The 7384-nt window shown below is 36.3% G+C and overlaps 1 pseudogene; it reads left to right on the top strand.

Annotated features, from left to right (window-relative positions):
• Nucleotides 1–3669: 3669 nt before the first annotated feature.
• Nucleotides 3670–4120, top strand: LOC102468699 (ubiquitin-conjugating enzyme E2 N-like; annotated as a pseudogene).
• Nucleotides 4121–7384: the final 3264 nt, after the last annotated feature.

Here is a 7384-nt window from a genome sequence, read left to right as displayed (position 1 = left end):
CAGGCGGCGGGAGCCCCCGGCCGCTTGGCACGCGGCCTCCTGCAGTTATTTTTAACTTCAATTCCATCATGGTTGGAAAAGATGCTGGATATAGTTTCTGTCTTTTTTATTTAAAGTCTTGTTTTATGCCTTATCACATAGTCAAACTTCAAAAACACTCCATGTGGGAGTGAGAAAATTTTATATCTTGCAGTTGTTGGGTGGAAAGTTCTATACATGTCTGTCAAGTCCATTGATTTATGGTATTATTTAGATCCTGAATTTCTTTGCTTAATTTTTATCTAGATCACAAAAATCATCCAAAGGAGACAGTAAAGTGTTGAGATCTACAGTGATTTTTTGTGTTGCAATCTATTGCTCCCTTAGATTCAGCAGCTTATTGTTCACATATTCAGGTGCTCCAGAGTTGGGTGCATTGTTATTTATGATTGATATATTTTCTTGGTGAATTAACCCTTTTAGTACTATACAGTGTCCTTTGTCTCTTCTTACAGTTTTTGTCTTGAAATCTATTTTGTCTGATATCAGTATTATGACTCCAGGCTTCTTTTGATTTCCATTCACTTAGAATATCTTGTTCAGCCCTTCACTTCCAGCCAGTCACTTTCTGTGTTTGACTTTATCTCTGAGATGCATTTCTTGTAGGCAGCATATAGAGAGCTCCTGTCCTTTTGAGCCATTCAGCCAATCTGTGTCTTTTGACTGGAAATTTTATTCATTACCATTCAACATTATTATCAATATTTGCAAACTTATCCCTGCCATTTTGTTAGTCATTTTCTTGGTTGTTTTTGTTCTCTTATTCCTGTTTGTCTCTCTTTAGTTTTCCTGATATAGTACTCCCTTCAGTGTTTCTCAAAGTGCTGGTTTAGTGTTGGTGAATTCTTTCAGTTTTTGTTTATCTGAGAATGATTTCATTTGTTCTTCCCATATAAAGGAAAGTCTTTCAGGGTATAGTATTCTTGTCTAAAGTTGTTTTTCTTTAATTGTTTTGAATACATCTTCCCATTCTTTCCTTGCTTGCATAATTTCAGTTAAATTGACTGATGTTAGCCTAATGGATAACAAACTAATTTATGTTGGCTGGAAAGTGGCGTGGTAAAGGATGCTGGACTCTCACATGGCCAACCTGTGAGTCCCAGACCTGGCAGCTTGCTTTCTCACTTTCCCTCTCTCTCACTCTGTCCCTCTCTGGTCAAATTTAAAATAATTCTTAAAAAAAAAAAAAAAAAGTAACGACGTTTCTATTGTCATTTTTAGAATTTTGTCTTTGTCTCTGATTTTGACCAATCTGGTTTTATTTGCCATGGAAAGGATTTTCTTTGATTCTATTTGGGTTCCTTTGTAATTCTTGGGTCTGCACGATTAAATGTTTCTCTAGGTTTGGAAAGTTTTCTGCAAGTATTTCATATAATAGATTTTTGATGCATTTATTAGAATCTTCATTTTCTAGGATACCAATTATTTAAATGTTTGGGTGTTCAATGGTGTCTAGTATTTCCCATATGTTATCTTCATTCTGGGTTTTGTCTTTTTTTTTTTTCATTCTTTTTGGTGGCTTTGTTTAATTCATAGGTTTTATCTTCTAAATCAGAGATTCATTCTGATGACCTAATCTGCTATTAATACTTTTGGGAGAAGTTCAATTTCCTGACTTATAAACTTCATCTGTAACAATTGTTTGATTTCTTTTTTAATGGTGTCTATCTCCTGTTTCAAATCATGGGAGGACTGTAATCTCCTAAAATTTGTTGTCTATTTTCTCTTGCATCTCATTTAGTTTTGTCACTATGAATATCCTGAATTCTTTTTCTGACATTCTGCAAATTCTATTGTGCTGGCTGTAGATAATGAGGAGTTGTTTTTTTTACTCTTGAAAGACAGCTATTTCTTTGATTTCTCATATTTATTGTGCCTCTGCACTGGTTTTTGATCATCTATTGGATTATAATTTCTTCCTAATTTCTAGGAGTTGATTCTGTAATGTCAAGGAGAAAAAAGAGCTCCACTTTTCAAGTGTGTTCTTTAGAGAATCTCATCTTCTGATCGGAAAAAAGTGTATATAGCCAGCTTTAGGTGCTTGGTTCCTCCCCAAAATCTCCAGAACAAGTGTACCTGGAGCTGAGCTAAAGGATGTAACTGGGAGTTTAAGGGTGGGCAGAGGGACATGAGTGTGGCATTCTCTGCAGTTTTGTCACTTTCACTCACAGTGGCAAGCTCTGGACTATGATTGGGATACAGAGAAATCCAATGGCATGAAGCAAGGGGAAGGAGGAGATCTGTTTTTCCACTTTAGTGTATCATTTTCTATTTCTCTTTTCAGTTTTCCATAGTTTTCCTTGTAAAGGTCTCTTACTTCTTTGGCTAAGTTTATTCCTAAATACCTTATGTTCACTTGCGTGTGGCTATTGTAAATGGGATTCCTTTCTTCAATTTTAAGTCTGCTCATTGTTGGTATATTAAAAAACTATTGATATTTGTATGACTTTGTATCCTGCCACTTTACTCTATTCATTGATCATTTCCTGGAGTTCGTTTTGTGGAGTCTTTTGGATTTTCTATGTCATCTGCTAATAGAGAGAAATTTACTTCCTTTCCTACTTGAATGTCTTGTATTTTATTCTCTTGTCTAATTGCAGTGGCTAAGGTTTCTAGTATTTTGTTTAAAAATAGTAGAGAAGGTGGACAGCCTTGTCTTGTTCCACTTGTCTTATTCCAGCTTTCAGCCTTTCCCTATTCAATAAGATGTTAGTTATAGGTCTGTCATATCTGGCTATCATTACATTAAGAAATGTCCCTTCTGTGCCATTGTCTTAACCATGAAGAATGTTATAATTTTGAAATATTTGTTTTTCTGTATTGATTAGTATGTTCATAAGGTTTTTATTTTCCTTCTGTTAATGTGATGTATTACATTTATTGTTTTGCATGTGTTGAACCACACTTGCATCCCTGGAATAAAGCCTATCAGGTCATGGTGTACAATCTTTTTCATGTATTGTTGGATATGATTTGCTAGTATCATGTTGAAAATTTTTGCATTTATATTCATCAGGGGTATTGAGCTATAGTTTTCTTTTTTTGTTATGTCCTTGTCTTCTCTTGGGATCATGGTGTAGTAATTCTATTTTGAGTACCTACTCAAAGGATAGGAAAATCCTCAATTGAAAAAACACTTGTGCATCCATGTTTATTGCAGCATTATTAATCATTGCTAAGATATGGAACCAACACAGATATCAAAGAGCAGATGAATGAATTGAAAAACTGTGGCACATATACACTATAGAATACTACTGTTATAAAAATAACAATGAGAGCCTGACATTTGATACAAAGTGGACAAATATGAAAGATTTAATGCTGAGCAAAGCAAGCTAGACTGTGAAAAAAAGGCATTGTATTAGGTTGTCGAAAAAATGATGATGTATTTTTCTATGCAAAATGCACCATGTCTGTGACAACCCAATATATTCCCACTTAATATATACCAAATGTCTGTACTCTGAGAGATTAGGAGGTAAAAAGTAGAGAAACCAACTTTAGATACTAGAAACACTATAGGATGGAGCAGGTAATGGGAGGGAGGGAATCAGTGTAAAAACATGTTTTAAGACATAAAAATGAAAAGTTGGATGAGACCAGAGGACAAATTCAGGGTCTGACAAGATGGCTGGGCTGCCCCACAGGATCATCAAGGAAATCCAGAGTTTGCTGGTAGAACCTGTTCCTGGCATTAAAGCAGAACCAGATTAGAGCAACTCCATTTATTTTCAAGTGGTTATTGCTGGCCCCCAGGATTCCCCTTTGAGGGAGGGACTTTTAAACTTTATTCCTTCCAGAATACCCAATGGAAACCCCTAAAGTACGTTTCATGGACAAGATTTATCATCCTAAAGTAAACAAGTTGGGAAAAATATGTTTAGATATTTTGAATGATAAGTGGTCCCCAGCACTGCAGATCCACATAGTTCTGCTATCAATCCAGGCTTCGTTAAGTGCTCCTAATCCAGATGATCCATTAGAAAATGATATAGCAAAACAGTGGAAGACCAACAAAGCCCAAGCCATTGAAACAGCTAGAGCATGGGCTAGCCTATATGCCATGAATACTTTTTAAATCAATCTGACCATAAAGTGTGCATCACTTCTGCTGTTCTGCCAAGACTTCTTCCTTTTTTGTCTGCATTTAATGGACACAGCCTTAGAAACATTATAGAATAAAAGCCTAGGCGTCTTCAGTCCCCTGGTGATTAAATGCACATTAGCAAATCTTAAAAAAAAAATTAACTGGTGATAATAATGTATATGGTAATATTTTTGACTAGACTAACATACACTTCATTCAAGCTTGAAAAAAATCATTTTATATGCCGTACACATGTACACTGATTAAATGTAAATAAGAATATACATATTTTTAAAAGATAACAAGTGTTGGCAAGGGTGTAAAGAAAAGGTAACGTTTACACTCTGTTGGTAAGAATGTAACTTAGTATAGCCATTAAAGAAAACAGTGTAGGTATTTTTCAAAAAAATTAAAAATAAAACCACCATATGATCTTTCAGTTCCTATAGTCAAAGGAAATAAAATTGGTATGTTGAAGAGATATTTGTACACTATAATTATTTTAGCACTATTTACTGTAGCCAAGATATGGAATTATTTAAAGTACCCATCAATAAATAAATGGAAGAAAATGTATTAGATATACACAAAGGAATACTATTCAGTTACATAAAACAAAGGAATGAAATCCTGTTATTTTCAACATGGATGAATGTGAAAAGCATACAATAAGTGAAATAAGTCAGGCACAAAAACACAAATATCACAAGATTTCATTCACATGTGAAATCTAAAAAAGCTTATTCATAGAAGTGGAGAGAAAAGTAAAGGTTATCAGAAGCTAAGGAAGGGCTTTAAGGGGAAGAGAGGAATTCTTTTTTTTTTTTTTTTTTTATTTGTTTTTGCTATAGGGCGCGTGCGCAGGCCAGACAGACAGAGAGAGACAGAGAGACAGAAAGCGAGAAATCACCTCCAAGGGGGGATGGCCACGCTGCAATCCCTTCTCCTCCATTCTCTCTCGGGATCTTGGGCACACACGCACACGCACACGCACCCGGCGTGAGTTTAAGCCACCGGGTCCGGGACTCGAACTGCAGTCAACTACGTGGAAGTTCAGCGACATAGCCATTACGCTAACTGCTGGTCCCAAGAGAGAAATTCTTGATCAAAGTATAAATTATTACATTTAAATAAAAGGAAAAACTTTCCAGAGACTTATTTTATAGCAATGTGACTGTGGTTAATGATGATATATTTTTAAAATTTTAAAGGGAGTGGATAATAGGTACTGTCACTACAATAATGATAACTATCTGAGGTAATGTATTTGTTAATTAGCTATATTTAACATTTCACAATATCCTGTCTCAGGCTCCAGAGCCTGCCTCAAATCTTTTATTTCACTTATTGTCACCCTCTTGGGATAATTACTGAGAAGATTGTATTGTTCTTTGGAATCCAATGTTGACTCAAGAGTACTTACGGTTTTGTTTATAATTATTCTGAAAGTAAATTGCCCCACAGGATCTCTTCCTGTGATACCTGTTCCCAGCCCATATACTCAGTAAGTGGATCAGGATGCCACCCTAGGTTCCTGTTTAGGTAGTTAAAGTATAGGGTCAGAAGTATAGGGTGGGACCAGCAGTTAGCGTAATGGCTATGTCACTGGACTCCCACGTAGTCGACCGCGCTTTGAGTCCCAGACCCGGTGGCTTAAACTCATGCCAGGAGTGTGTGTATGTGCGTGCCCAAGATCCCAAGAGGAGAACGGAGGAGAAGGGATTGAGGCGTGGCCATCCCCCCCGCCCGGGAGTGATTTCTCGCTTTCTGTCTCTCTGCCCGGGGATGATTTCTCGCTTTCTGTCTCTCTGTCTCTCTCTTTCTGGTGAGCGCCCTATAGGAAAAAAAACTCTGGGGTGGGGGGACACAAGAAATTCATGCCAGGTGCATATATATGTGTACCCAAAATCACAAGAGGAGACTGGAGGAGAAGGTATTGTGGCATAGCCATTCCCCCCAGGGGGTGATACTTTCTCTGTGTGTATGTGTCTCTCTGGTGACATACATACCTTATAGAAAAAAAATCTCTAAAAATAGAAAAAGTATTATTTCATATTGCTTAGGTCCCACTATTAAGTTTATCAAGGGTTCTTGGTGGGACATTGCTAAGGGGAACCCCTGACTTCCTTAATCTTCATCAAGAGTTATGAGGAGAATCACTTTTTTCTTCTTCTATTCAGGGCAATCATTTTTAAAATTGTGTGTTCCACATTTGCAGCACCCATTGCTAGTTTGGGATTTTTCTCTATGAAGCCCCTTTGGTCCCTTGACTGGAGGATTTATTCATTCCCAGTGAGGAAAGTTGGAATCCAGATTCTTTTTAACTACTTTTTCCTACTGTGGATATCATGATCTTTGCTTTCTGTTTTTCCTTTTCTTCTTCCCTCTTTACAAGCATCTTTTGGGGCTTCCTGAGTAGTTTTTCAATTGGTTTTTTTTTTTCATTCCTACTATCTAGTTTTTGTAACTTCTTAGTAATATCAAACCAGCTATTAGTAACCAAACTGACTTTCAAGAGACCCTATCCCATTGGGTCTTCTGGGTCTAACCTGGAGTATTTCTTCATTTGGTCTCTGAGCCTCTGTAAAAAGGCAGAGGGAGTTTTCTCTTTTTCTTGTTGACTCTCAAAGGCCTTGGAAATATTTCGTAACTTTGGGTGGATTCCTTAATTCCTCTGATTATTAATTCTATGAGGTCTTGTATTCAGGCCCTATCTTTTGGATCATTAATTGTTCCATTGGGGGTTCAAATTTGGGGTCTTTTTTTCCATGGGCAAGACCTCCTATCCAGGAGGGTGTTGTCTCTCCCAGATGGACATAGTCACCTCTATAATGAAAATGTTCATTACAGACATCAACTTAGCACAAGTATAATAGCTGGACCATAAGACTTGGGCAAGTTGGTCTGCCAGACTGGGGGGGTGGGGGTTCTTCTAATAACCATTTCATTTATTTATTTTTTATTTATTTTTATATTACATTTAATCACATATCCCTTTACAGTGTATAACATTTCTTGTTTCAACACGATTACTATGCATATCAGTCAAAACTAAAACATTATTATCCACATCAGCAACAGCAAATAGCTTTTCATCATTTTTTTTCAGATTATTATAACTTTTTAATATATATTTTTATTATGTTTTTAACATTCAATCGCTATACATTGTTTGGCTCGTAAAGAGAATTTACCCAACATAAAATACTTCTCAGACCAGTCCAGTTGATCATTTTTTTCTTAAAATGTCTAACA

This window comes from Tupaia chinensis, unplaced genomic scaffold, assembly GCF_000334495.1.
Source record: "Tupaia chinensis unplaced genomic scaffold, TupChi_1.0 Scaffold143563_1, whole genome shotgun sequence".
In the NCBI taxonomy this organism is placed as follows: Eukaryota; Metazoa; Chordata; class Mammalia; order Scandentia; family Tupaiidae; genus Tupaia; species Tupaia belangeri.
The sequence above is the reverse complement of the archived record's forward strand: the minus strand, read 5'-3'. Positions and strand labels throughout refer to the sequence as shown.